Here is a 14,421-nt window from a genome sequence, read left to right on the forward strand (position 1 = left end):
GATCACTGCCTTGCTTCCCAAGGCTAACAACTTTGCCTCTCTATCAAGGCCACCTGTCCCTGACATTACTCTAGATTTTAGATTTGTCCTTCCCTCCCTTCTAAAAAACTTAGTGGACCTACATCCTATTCTCTTATGGTCCCATTCTCCAGGTAAACTATATTCAGCTGGAATGCCAGAGGCAGATGATATCTCAACATGTAACTTCTTCAGTGATAATACCAATACTTAACAGGAGTCTTTAGAAAGCATCCCAAAATACCAGGTCAAACATGGAGCAATTTAGAGGTAAGTTCATGAGCATCTTTTAAATAACAGCACTTAGCAATAAGGGCATTTACAGAGCTGTCTGTTCCACCTTTATGCTGGACTAGAACCAGGCTATGAAAGTGTTATGAAATGAGTTGTTGTTGTTGTTGTTTTTACAATTTTATTTTGCATGCTTTTATGACTCCCTAAAGCTGGATATGACATGAGGTATGTAGCTTGCCATCTCTTTCAAGTCTGAGGTACGGCACACAGAGCACACCTGAGATTTATTTTTGTTGCTTTCACAGTCTGATGACTTTTCCTGCCTTTATACCCGACCCACGGACGGGAACAAAGGCAACACAGATCTGCACACTTTGTAATGTCAACAAGAAACCTGCAAACCCAGGTTCTCACAGGAGCTAAAGTTTAAGGACCAGAGTGACAAAAAGGGGAGGCAGAGAGCAAGTAACCAAAAGAAGATGTCATGTGTCTGAGCTGGCCACCTTCTCTACCTGTTGGAAGGAAGCCATGCCAGACAGGAGGGAGCCACACCTGGACCTGATCTCTCTGTCTGGGCTGCCCTTGAGCATAGCAGAGGATGTGCTGACCTGGGTGTGGGTGTCGGGAGGAGATGGGTGGCTGGCCACAGATGCTACCTGCCAAGTACCATGTAGGACCAGCTCCTGGTCCTCAGCTAAGGTTAAACAATAATTACATTTAATTACATATTTACTGTGACAGGAAAGGTGAAATGAGCATTATTTTGCAAAGCACAGGACAAGTTTTCCACTATGAAGAATATTATACTAAAAGTTATTTGCAAAAACCATTCAATTACCAAAAGGCATAAATACAAATAGTTTACTTCCTGACTGTCCCAAGAGCACATTAATTATTCAATACACTGTCTTACACAGATGCCCCACTTTATAATTTTTTAAGGACTTTCTGTATTTTATCTTAAAAGTAAGGTACCCTTAAAAAGACTGTGAAGTTTCTATTTCCCATTCATAGGTGAAGCAAGGCAGTGTATTCACACGACTTACCCAAATTAAAACAATAACTCAGTGACTTTTGCATTCTAGGTCAAGGAAGCATCTATTTTATGTAACAGGCATAATGTGTTCATTTCCAAAAAGAAGGCACTCAAAAGAATACAGCAACAATTGGGGTACCTAGGTGGCTCAGTCAGTTAAGCGTCTGACTCTTGATTTTGGCTCAGGTCATGATCTCAGAGTCATGAGATCAATCCCCACATCAGGCTCTGCGCTCAGCACCAAGTATGCTTGCCCCTCTCCCTCTGCTCCTCCCACCGTTCTCTCTCTAATAAATAAAATCTTAAAAAAAAAAAAGAATATGGCAACAATTAATAAATTCTCAAAATTCAAAGGGTAATCAATCATTTATACATATTATACAATTGTTAGACCCCCTCCAACAAAAAAATGACAGTACTAGGAAAACTATAAAACGGAAAATGTACAAACTGCTGCTCAATGTCTACCAAACCAAACACAAAGAAAGTAAACACCACTAACACTTTCCAATGTAAGTGAAATCCACAGCAGGAAATACATTAGTTTTCAAATCACTGAAATATAATAGACACCCCCTACACACACACACACACACACACACACACACACACACACACACACACACACTTTCTTCTTTTCCATACATTGCAAGAAGTTACACTAAATTAGTGTTTTACATACTAAAGATCAGCTTAACAATAATGTACGTCAATTAAAAAGCTTCATGTAAATAAACTAGAAAGTAGACGGACAAAAGTAGATGACTGAATACATGCTTACTTCTATTCCCTCCGGAAAAGACAGCAAAAGAAAAATGTGATTAGAGACAAAAGAATGTTAGAGATGTCTACAAAATTCCAAAAGATGAGAAACCAGTGCATAATGGAAACTGATGAAGATAGGAGTGAAGAAGCCACCAGGAAGAATATCCAACTAAAATAAAAGGTCTGTTCATGATGCAGAATTCCAGAAAGGCTAAGAAACTATGTAAAGGCTGAGGCTGAAAACAAAAGGAACTGGATTTAAGGGTCTGCATAAAGGACAAATTCCCTAACCCAACAACTGAGCAGCTTGCTAGTAAGCATGAGAACAGGGTTTATTCTGCATGCAACTAATGAGAGGGTCTGGCCATGCCTGACTGAAGGTAGGAATGAGTCTCTGCACTGAAAACCTGAGACATCAAGTTAACAGCAGAGAGCCAGCTCCTTCAGACTCAGACTGAAAGACTCTTCTAGAAAAAATGAATCTGAAGGAAAAGACAAACAGAAACTGGTACCTGGGGACTCCCAATGAAGTAGCAGGGCCCAAGCGCATCATCCAGAGGAGAACAGCAGACACTAGCCCCCAAGCATTCTAAATTTCTAACCAACTTCTAAGACAAAGAGCATGACCAGAGAAAAAAGAACATTATAATTATTAAAGGAACAATTTATCATGAAGACATAACAATTACAAATGTATACACATCTCAAAATAGAAGCAAAAATAGAATTAAGGAAAGAAAAGGACAATGACATGATTATAGTAAGAGATGTTCTCACTCCATCTCAGTAATTGATAAAATTAGACCAAAAAAAATCAGGAAAGACATAGAAGGTCTGAACAACATGACCAGCCACCTTGATCTAACTGACATTTGCAGACAATCTAAAACTGAAGAATACACATTCCCTTCACATGGCACATGGCACATTACCAAGATAGACCATATGGTGTGCTACAAAGTAAGTCTCAATAAATGTGAAAGGATTGTAATCATAAAAAGTATATTCTCTGACAACACAGAATTAAATTAGAAATCAGTAACGATAAGATATCTAGGAAAATTCCAAATGTACAAAAACTGAACAACACACCTCTAAATAGTTCATGGATCGAAGATAAAATTAAAAAGGAAATTCAGGAAATAATTTGAACCAAATAGCAACAAAAATAAAACATATCAAAATTTGTGGGATGCAGCTCAAACAGTACTTAAAGGGAAACTTTAAACTTTAAAATGCTTAATATAAGAAAATAAAAAGGATCTGCCACCATGACCCTAAGTTCTCCCTTCAGAAATCATAAAGAATGGAGCAAACTAAACTCAATATAAAAGAAGAAAATAATAAGAAGTCAATGAAGTAGAAAACATACAGACACCTGAGAAAATTAATAAAACCGAAAGGCAGATCTTTAAAATGACTGTCAAAACTGACAGACTTCTAGTTAGATCAAAAATACAGAAAAAAGACAAATCACCAGTACCAGAAATGGAAAAAATATATACCACCAGAGATCTTATAAGATTTAAAAAGATAGTAAGAGAATATAATGTGTAACTTTATGCCAACAAACTGAGCACAACCTACATAAAATGGACAAATTTCTTGAAAAATAGTAATCTATCAAAATTGTCACAAGATGAAATAGAAAATCTAAGTAGCCCTTTATCTTTTAAAGATAGGAAATCTGTTATCAAAAATATTCCACACACACACACAAAAAAGAACAACTCCAGATGATTTCACTGGTAGATTCTATCAAACATTCAAGAAGGAATTTTAACTTTTTCAGAAAATAGAGGAGGAAGGATTACCTCCCAACTCATTTTATTAGGTTAGCTTAATGCTAATACTAAAACCTGACAAAAACATTACAAAAAATGAAAATGACAGAGTGGTATCCCTCATAAATATAGACATGAATAGCTTTAACAAAGTTTTAGCAAATCAAATCCAATAATGTATTAGAAGGTACATTATGAGCAAGTACAGTTTATCCCAACAATTGGTTAACATCTGAAAATCAATCAACATACAGACTAAAGGAGAAAAATCTCAAGATCAGGATTAGATGCAGAAAAGGTATTTGACAAAATCCAACAGCCATTCATGATAATGCTGCCCACATAGTAGGAAGAGTTCGAGAACTTCCCCAAACAGATGAAGAACAACCAAAGGCCACATCACACTCAAAGGTGAAAAACTGACTTCTTTTCCCCTGAGATGAAGAATAAGCAAGAATGTCTCTATTTACCACATTTTAAACAATACTAACCCGAGGTTCTAGCCATTCAGGAAGGCAAGAAAAAGAAAAAGGATAAAGATCTGAAAGGAAGAAGTAAAACTTATCTGCAAATCATATAATCATTTATGTACAAAATTCCAGGGAATGTACAAAACACCTACTAGAACTAATAAATGAATTTAGTGAGACTGCGAGATACAAAGTTGATGTAAAAATAGTCAAGTATTTTCTTATATATTAGCAGCAAACGATTAGAAAAAAGTTTTTTGGGTTTTTTTTTTTTTAAGATTTTATTTATTTATTTGACAGAAAGAGACACAGCGAGAGAGGGAACACAAGCAGGGGGAGTGGGAGAGGGAGAAGCAGGCTTCCCGCCGAGCAGGGAGCCCGATGCAGGGCTCAATCCTAGGATCCCGGGATCATGACCTGAGCTGAAGGCAGACGCTTAATGACCGAGCCACCCAGGCGCCCCAGAAAAAGGTTTTTTTTTAATCCCACTCTTGGGCATATGGATATTGGGGGGGGGTGTACATCCCACCAAAATGGGAGAATCAACAGAGATGACAACACAAAATCCAGAAAACAGAAGAGCAATCAAAGAAAAAACAACCTAGCCCCCCCCACCCAACATGGTGATAAAGAGGAGTCCCAAAATGGCAGCTCTGTGGCAGATGGACAGCAAGCCATTCACCAACATGACGTGGAACTCTGGGATTGACAACGCTGAGAAAAACTGGAGCTGATAGACACCCTAAGATGTTTTACCATTTGAGTCTTTATAGTTCTATCAGACTGTTTAGAGCAAAATTATTTATCAATAGAAAGCAAAGCCAATTAAAAACAAAGTAACCACTATCTCTAAGTTAGAGAAAGAGTGGGTAACCATTGAGTATTCTGTGGCCATAGTCAGCAATATTTAAACGATAATACTGTAAATATTAAATGATAACTTGACAAAAATTAGATAAAATTATCATTGGGAGTGGGGTGCCCAGTTGGCTCAGTCAGTACACCATGCAACTCTTGGTCTCAGGGTCGTGAGTTCAAACCCCACATTGGGTGTGAGTGAGCCTTATACTTAAAATTGGGAGGATGGGGAAAGAAAAGTCAGGAAGTTAAATCCTCATCTTCTGTAGGAATTAGTCAAAAGATAATGCTTAGAGTTGAAAAGCCGAGCCTTAGGAGTAAAAATTAGTTATTTAAGTATATGGCAGTAAATGCCAGAAGAAACAGCTAAAAGAACCTGAAAATCGTTGCTTCTGAAGAGAAATAGGTGGAGCACAGGATTTTTTTCTCTTCGAGTCTGAATTACAATTTTACTTACTATTTAAACCAGGGATAATATTACTTTGCTAAAAAATAAATTAAGTTTAAAAAAAATATTTCAAATAAAAATCTATAGTGTCAACCTTGGGGCCTCTGTCAAGGAAATATTTTTAACTGGATTTGGTTTCTCTAAGCAAGTTTCAGACAAAATCAGGTTGAATAAAATACATGAAATGTATATAAACAATTACAAAAAATTAAAATACCTACTTTTAGAAAAACAAGTAGTTCAATAAAAACATTTAGCAAAAATTTAGACTACAGAAACATCTAGGCCTATATCAAATATATCCAATTTCCTGATAAATACTGCAAATGGTAATTAAGGAAATAAAACATTTTTTCGAAAATATTCACATCAGCCTCAGAAATATATAATATGCCCAAAAGGTCTTTCTACCCACTGTAATAGGCATTTTATTTCTGTTCTTCAGCTGCCCACAGTATCATGGAGTGTTTTCCAATACTATCTAAGAGCTCCAAAGACCAGTTCCTCACATTCATACAGAGATGCCCTCCTCAATAGGTACATTACCAGTCATTTCAAATAGAATGACTCTAAACTCCACCCCATCCAATCTCTAGAAGGTGAATTACTTTTTTTTTTTTAAAGATTTTATTTATTTATTTGAGAGAGAGAGAGAGATAGAAACAGCATGAGAGGGGAAAGGGTCAGAGGGAGAAGCAGGCTCCCCGCTGAGCCGGGAGCCCCATGTGGGACTCGATCTCGGGACTCCGGGATCATGACCTAAGCCGAAGGCAGCCGCTCAACCAACGGAGCCACCCAGGCGCCCAAAGGTGAATTACTCCTGAGGGTATGTTTTGCAAAACAGCTTTCAAGTCACAAAAACACCAGGAAGGGACAGAAGAAAGAAAGGAGAAAATATAAAATTCCGAGAAACATACACATTTTTAAAATATTTGTAATATTTAACTTATTCCTTTAGATGTTAGGTGGGAGGCTTTCTGGAAACCTTGAAATACTATTCATAGTTCCATCTAATCAGAAACATTCCAATTAAATGAACGATATTAATGTAATTATCTAAGAAAACACTCAAGGGAACTCTACACATGGTTTCTACAGTAGACTCCAACCTGTGGGGCAATTTCTGACTGAGGATGTATGAGGCCCGTGTACTCATTCCTGTGTTTGTCAAGTGTGATCTGTGATTATGCAACTGAACATTACAGCCACCTCAGGCTATTCTGTGTTTAAAGAGACATGTTTATGGCCATATCCTGCCAAACAACCATAATACCACTTAACCTCAGTTTAACCACTGCCTGAATGAACTTGTTAGGATTACACTGAGATACAGATGCAAAACAAATAATACGCCAAGAAATGTGATGTCCACATACTGAAAGGAGGGGGTCCTTACATAATACCCCTTAGTCACAGAGGCAAAATGTACTCGAGAATTTACATTCTAAAAGCTGAAAATTTAAATAGAGAACAGGGATAAAAATAACAAATGCCAAATTCCAAAAAGAAATGAATTCCTCTGAAGGGTGGAGTGTGTCATCTCAGAAAGCAGCCCCAAATACAATGTTGTTTCTGGATCTACCCAAGCAAATCAGTAAATTTACAAATAAGAGGAAAAATTGAACCTGAGAACATTTTTACAGTGTGCTGTATGGAGTAGACTGCACTAGGTTATCGACTGGAATCTACTGCCCATCAAGAGCAACTAACAGTCACTGCCACCCAATTGCTTCCTATGATGGAAGCCCACTCTGGTGCCACACTAACTCGGAGTGAACAAATCCACACGGGAAGGTGAACCAGCACACTCATTCTCTTCTGCCAGTCAATTATCAAATAGGTACTGGCCAAAAATATTTCTTTTTAAACATGCTTATAAGTTAAAAACCAGGAATGAGACAATACGATGATGTTTGAACTGTGCTTTGCCATATGTTTTCTTACTTCTTAATAAGGAGTTCAGTCTGTAAGGCTAAGAGTCCAGCAAAACATCTATTTCAACCATCCAGTCACCATATTTTAAGGCTTAAAAAGGAGAGACGCTTTAAGGAGATGAAGTAAGGGTTAAAAAGCTGACACCCACCATCGCATGGACTACAGACTATGTCACTTAAACCTCAGCTTTATTTTATCATTCAAGTGAAAAGTGACGTTAAGAGTACACAAAGAATATGTGAAACCGTATCTTTGCTAAAACTCCATCTATAATGATCATTATTGAGAAATAACCACCCATGGCCACTTAAAATACTCAAAACTATACCTATAATAAAATTGTAAGAACATATATTTCAATGTGGTTAAAAAACTTTGAGGCTGGGGCACGTAGGTGGCTTAGTTAAGCTGACTCTTGATTTCGGTTCAAGTCATGATCTCAGGGTCATGAGATCGAGCCCCCTGTCGGGGCTTAAGATTCTTAAGCTTAAGATTCTCTCCCCCTCTCCCTTTGCCTGCCTCTCTCTCTCTCTCTCTCATTCTCTCCCTCTCTAAAAAAAATTAATTAATTAATTAACTAAAAAATAAAAAAACTTTGAGGCTACACTCTGGTACTTTCATCAACAGAGATAGATCATTTTAATCTTTCATTTGTCATGAATGAACAAACCCTTCCAGCAGTATTCTACTTATTACTCAAGGCAAGGGGAAGCATTACTAGAATTCCATTTCGCAATTCATCTACATTACCACTGAAGAATGTTCTCCCAAGTATTTCTTACTCACACTACTATAATTTAGGACAGGCGGCTGATGAAGTATAGAGTGAACTATTTAGTCCAATATTATGTTACTATTGAGGAAACAACATTCATTTACCAAGGTTATCCTGTTAATAACAGAATTCAACATCAACTCTCCATTTAGTGGCCTCTTTCACTCCAAAATACCACTTATTATATTCAATAAGCATTTGTTTTTATTATATTACGATACTGCTTTTATTATAAATACTTTCTACAAAATGGATACTCGAAAGCACGGACTATTTCTGCAAAGGTTAAATTATTACTGGTACTAAAAAGCAAAATATGCAGATACAAACACCAGTAATTTGCAAAGTAAGCTGTGATGTTGTCAAGTAAAAGTCCCATCTCTGATTCAGTGAATTCCTGGCAGACTGTTTAGCATCATAGGTAGAAGCAGGACCTTTGAATCCAAGACCCATTACTAGCCTTGGGCAAGTGATCTGACCTCTCTGATCCTCCATTTCTGAATGTTTAACCTGGAGAACACAACCAATTTCAGGGGATTACTGAGAGGAAGAAATGGTACCATGTATATAATAAGCTCCTAACACAGGGCCCAGCATAAGTAAGTACTGACATCTTGCTGCACTGCTGCTGTTAGTCAAGGGAAAAGTATGAGCAATCACACCTAAAGGAGTTAAGAAATATACATACTAGTCTTTCAAAGTCTATCCAAATAGTGAAATGACAATACCACAAAAATAAAACAAACTAAATTTACAAAGATCATATGAAAAAATTCTCCAAGGTCTACTATATTTAACCACAATTTTTTAAAAAGTCTAAGTTCTATCCTGACTTGAGTAGAAAATGTCTAAGATTTCATTCACGAGACATTTACTTCAGCTCCCACTATCTGTAAAACAGAATAAATGTTTTAATAAGAATTAACTAATGGTTTAATAAGAGCTAAGAATGTTCATTAGCATTTCATAAAAGTAAAAGACTAGAAACAGGCTACTATGTCCACCAATATGGAAATATATGAAAAAATTATACAGCTATAAGAATGAGAAGGATTTCTATATACTAATATGGAATGATAAAAGACGTGTTTGTCAAATTAAAAAAAAAAAAACATACAAAATATACTCTATGTTAATACAACCAAAGGAAAAAAAAGGATGTCATAAGCATACACATTTATGCACTTAAGTTCATATACAAAGGATCAAAACTATGCAACCAATGGCGACCTCTTAGTTTTACTCTGCATAAATCTGTTATTTCACTATTTCAGTGAGACCACCCTTATATATTACTTATGTAATTTATGAACCTCAAGGAAAGTTAGCCAATAAATACACGATGCTAAAATCAAGTAAAAATAAGTTTTAGAAAGCACTTTATAGTTTACAAAAGGATTTTGCAATCCCTTAAATAAATCCTTTAAAATCCTTTAACAGGAGCGTCTGTTAAGCATCTAACTCTTGATTTCAGCTCAGGTCTTGATCTCAGGGTCATGACTTCAACCCCATGCTGGGCTCATGGAGCCTACTTAAAAAAAAAAATCCTTAAACATAGTATCTAATTGAATCCCCATAATACGCTTCTAGAATTTAAGGTAGTATCCTTATTTTAAAAGTGAGAACAGACTCAAGTATTTATTAATCCACAGTTAATAAATGCAGAGTCAAACAGGAACATACTCCCCCCTGACCCTAAATTCAGTGTTCTGGTCTTCACACTACAGTACCTCCATAAATTGAAAATGCAGTCATCTACAAGACTCTCTAAATCTCTATAGTGCTTCTATTCACATGAGAGTCTGGAACGTGGAGGAAAAGGCACTCCAGTAGGAATCAAGGATCAGGGTTCCAGTCTCAACTATATCATCACTAAGACTTCATGGTAAATCAAACTCTATTAAACAAAGATTCTCTGGGGGCTGCATATCAGGTTCAACAGTGATGCTTTTAAATAATACTAATACTCAAGCCTGATCTCCAGAGATTAGAATTTAATCTTGGTCATCAGTATGTTTATTAAAAGCTTCCCAAGTTATTCTAAGGTACAGCCTGGTCAAGACCATAGATATCCTTATCTGATAAAAATAAAAATAAAAGATACTAAATATCACTTGTGCTATATATACTTTGCAGAACTGAAACGAGGGACGCATGTTCTATGAGAAAGTCTCCCATACTTCATTCATTCAAACATGTACTACATCTTCCATGCACCGGGCATGTACTTGGGACAGAGAGAGAAGGCACCACCCTCCAGAAACTGGGAGGCTACGACGTCCTCAATAACCGCTGAGCCGAGGAAAAAGGCACAACAGAGGCACAAAGGTGGTGGTGACCAGCCCAGCCTTGAGGCTCAGCCTTGGGGGATGGTGGGAAGAGGGCTTAGAAAGGCCTGCAGAGGGGCGCCTGGCTGGCTCAATCGGTCAAGCGTCCGACTCTTGATTTTGGCTCAGGTCATGAGCTCATGGTCCTGAGATCGAGTCCCATGTGGGGCTCCCCACTAAATGGGGAGTCTGCTTGAGAGTCTCTCTCTCTAATAAGTAAATCTTTAAAAAGACAAAAAAAAATTTTTAAAAAAAGGCCTGCACATGAGCTAGATCCTGGCATTTTAGACAGAGGGCACATCACATGCAGGTAAGTAGTTCAAGATGGGCAGAGGTCCTCAGAGAGAGGGCTCGGGCTCCTAGGGGTCCTTGAGACCCTTTCAGGGGGTCTGTGAGATTAACACTATTTTAATATTAACGCTAGGACAATCCAAATGTTCTCCAACTGGTAGATGGACCAACTGCAGTATATTCATACATTGGAGTAAGACTCATCAATAAAAAAAACCAAATTAGTGATACAGACAACAACATGAATGAGTCTGAAATGCATTATGTTAAATGAAAGAAGCCAGATTCAAAAGGCTGTGACTGTATAATTCCATTTATATGACATCTGGGGGGAAAAAAAAGTACAACTACAGTATAGAGAAAAGGTGAGAGGGCGCTAAGGCTAAGGGAAGGGGAACATTTTGGGGCAATGGAAATGTTCTATATCTTCACTGTGTTTACACAACCACATGCATTTGTAAAAACCCAAAGAAGAATTGTACACTAAAAAGGGTGGACTGAACTGTATAGAAGTTACACCTCAATAAACCTAACTTGTAAAAATAATAGTATGCTATTCGCCTTTTCCTTCTCTCTCTCTCCTAAATGTACACTGTTTGCCAGAAGCTCATGATCAATGATGTCATCACTCTCCAGCTAAGGGAATGCAAGCTTATATATTCTTATGTCCTAAGTTTTTCTCCATTTCAATACAGTAAATAGTGATAGGTATAATCAACATAAACACAAAGCTCTCTTGGGGCTTCAACAATTTTAACAGCAGGGTTTCTGAGACCCAAAAGTTTGACAACCACTGCTCTAGGTGATAGGGAGGCCCAGAAGAATTCTAAGCAGAGGATAACAGCATTTAACCCCACAGGGAAGACCTGACCTGCAGGGAGATGAGGAAAGAGTTACTAGCGGGGCACCTGGGTGGCTCAGTCAGTTAAGCGTCGGACTGTTGTTTTCCACTCAGGTTAAGATCTCAGGGCCGTGATCTCAGGGCCTGTACCAGGCTCCCTGCTCAGTGCAGAACCTGCTTAAAAAGATTCTCTCTCCCCCTCACTCCGCCCCTCCCCCCCAATAAATAAAAATAAATCTTCAAAAAAAAAAGAGTCTGACTAAGGCTGATCCCAGGAAGAACTGGAAAGAAATTATGTCCACACACCATCTGCAGCTTGTTACAAACCCCAAGCCAGTTTTTCTCTACTGAGCTCTCTTTGTTGGTATGTTAATGTTTTGCAAAGGAATTTCTGTCAACTGGTAATACAGTTAGGAAATGAAACTTGCTACAAGAGCCACCCTACAATGTATTACTGACACGTGATTTTTGGATTACTCACTCTTCAAATAATGCCAATAATTTAAAATTGAGTTTTACGTATTTTAAACTTGAAAAATACCACCCTAAAGAGGTACAAAAGCTAATATGGGGGGGGGGGGACTCAATACCTCAAAACCAATTAGGAAAACTAGGTAATTGATTAAAAAGCAATATATCACTTCTCTGAAATATGCTTTCATTTGAATACAGAAACACTACGACAATCCCAACTCAGCACAGCACTTTCTATGTAAATATGGTTTTTATTGGATGAGGGGTGGGGGGTTGCTTCTTTCTGGTCTACACAGTTCCCTCTCCTCCTGGAGAGAATTCATTTCTAAATACTGGCCCTATACATTCCAAATTATTTCAAGTACAGAGCTTTTTCTATAATCTTCTTATGGCTACAACTGTTTAGTACTTTGGGATGCCATAGAGAAAAAGAAATTAATCTGAAAACTATCTATGTCTTTAAACTTTAAATACATGGGAAACAGACAGATGATAGATCAATCGATCAATCATGGGAAAGAAGTGGTAGGTATTAGGATGATTTCCTCCACCTAAAAGAAAAAGAAAATTTAAATACAACTTTATATTCCATTTTAAATGAGTGTGTGTGTGTGTGTGTGTGTGTGTGTGTGTGTGTGTGTGTTAACTGCCATCACATCTTGCTTCTCTAATGATTTTAAGTAGCCAACCCCACTGACACCTCTTAGGTAATCCCAAACAGGTGGAAACCTGTCTAGAGCAATCAATTTGCTGCATTTTAGAAAATTCACCTATACTTCTATTCACAGGAAAGGGGGTCGGGGCCATGCCGGACTTCTGCCAAAGCAGCTGTGTATTATTAAAGATAAAGTAAAATGAGATCCTTACCTGAAAGTACAGTCCTTTTGATCTACTTCTTATACAGAAATCTTGGATATTAGTTTACTGCCATTCACATTCAAAACTGAACCTAAGGATTGAAAGGGGGAAATAATTAATTTGAAATACATGCACAATGAAGATAAAAACATCAATTTGATCAAAGATGAAATTTCCGTACACTTGTTGAAGCCAAATGGTTTCTGCACGAAACCTGTTTTCTGTGACTCAAATCCAAAATGGAAAACGTGGGTGGTTCTTCCTGTCTCACCATTAAGAGTCAGCCAATTGGCTGATGAAGTTTTCACACAACTTAAGCTCAAACTCCAGCCTTCCATCTGCTCTAATACTGCCATACCTTAGGGAAATCAAAGAAAAATAAAGGCTTTCTTCAGCCTCAAAGTAAGTCTTTAACAGGTACCTTAGTCCTTCCAGACTCTATTTGAGTGTAAATCTTCAAAACTTCAAATCCAGAAGATGTGAAAAATAATGAGAGCTGAATCACAAAATAATTGAAGGGCTTTACAGCTGTCTCTGACTTTGGAGCTATGATTTCTAAAAAACTGACAAACAAATCTCTCTTGGATACCAGACTACAGTCGTAGCATGGCTGTGGGGCAGGGGCTTCCAGCCCAGTCAGCATACCCAGAGCCGCACTTCTTCCCACCCACAAGTCACTCACCGTTTGCCAAGACGTGCCTGCCAACAGATACTGTATTTGGGCTTCTAAACATACAAGTCTGCCAGACTGGGATATGAATCCAGTAATTCTGCAGGCTATTTCTGCATATCCACCTAGAGCTGGTCAACTAGCCAGTGTGATACAGACAACTGAAAACACACACACCACGGTACACCCTCAAGGACAAAGAGACCCTGGGTACATGAGACTAGCATGGGAAAACAATCACGTAGACTCTTCTGCCAGAGGCCTCCTCTCATGAACACCTACGATCTGTGGAAAATCTGCAAATATAAGACCATAAAAATTTAGATGGCTACTTCCAACATTAATACGAGGCCTCCAAGTGGCAAACCGCTCAAAAGGAGCAATGGTCCAGTTCCTAAAGATTCCAAGCCCAATCTGAAAATTCCTCACGCTTTAGGAGGCTGTCTCGAAAATGCTCAGAGGCTCACAGAGCTCATGCTGCTCAGTGGAGAAGGGCCTTCTGAGAGCCACTGGAGACTGCCCAGCAGGTCCTTACAGAACGATCGCAGTCACACAGGGGAACCCACTGGCCGGACTAAAGCAAAGGGCACTGGCTCCCAAAGTATTCATCCCAAGAGAGCTGCTTTGTGGGGAGACA

At 38.1% G+C, this 14,421-nt stretch overlaps 1 protein-coding gene across 24 annotated transcripts in view; it reads right to left on the reverse strand.

Annotated features, from left to right (window-relative positions):
* Window positions 1-14,421, reverse strand: part of SIPA1L1 (signal induced proliferation associated 1 like 1) — a 466,784-nt gene that overhangs the window by 317,512 nt on the left and 134,851 nt on the right. For all 24 annotated transcript variants that reach the window (XM_088024540.1, XM_028087081.2, XM_088024541.1 and 21 more), the window contains one exon: window positions 13,124-13,205. The gene's annotated coding sequence lies outside the window, so the exon portion shown is untranslated. The remainder of the gene's footprint in view (window positions 1-13,123; window positions 13,206-14,421) is intronic.

The sequence above is a fragment of the Eumetopias jubatus genome, unplaced genomic scaffold (genome assembly GCF_037043125.1).
Source record: "Eumetopias jubatus isolate StellerSeaLion01/CBP00866 unplaced genomic scaffold, mEumJub1_p1.0 scaffold_7, whole genome shotgun sequence".
NCBI lineage: Eukaryota > Metazoa > Chordata > Mammalia > Carnivora > Otariidae > Eumetopias > Eumetopias jubatus.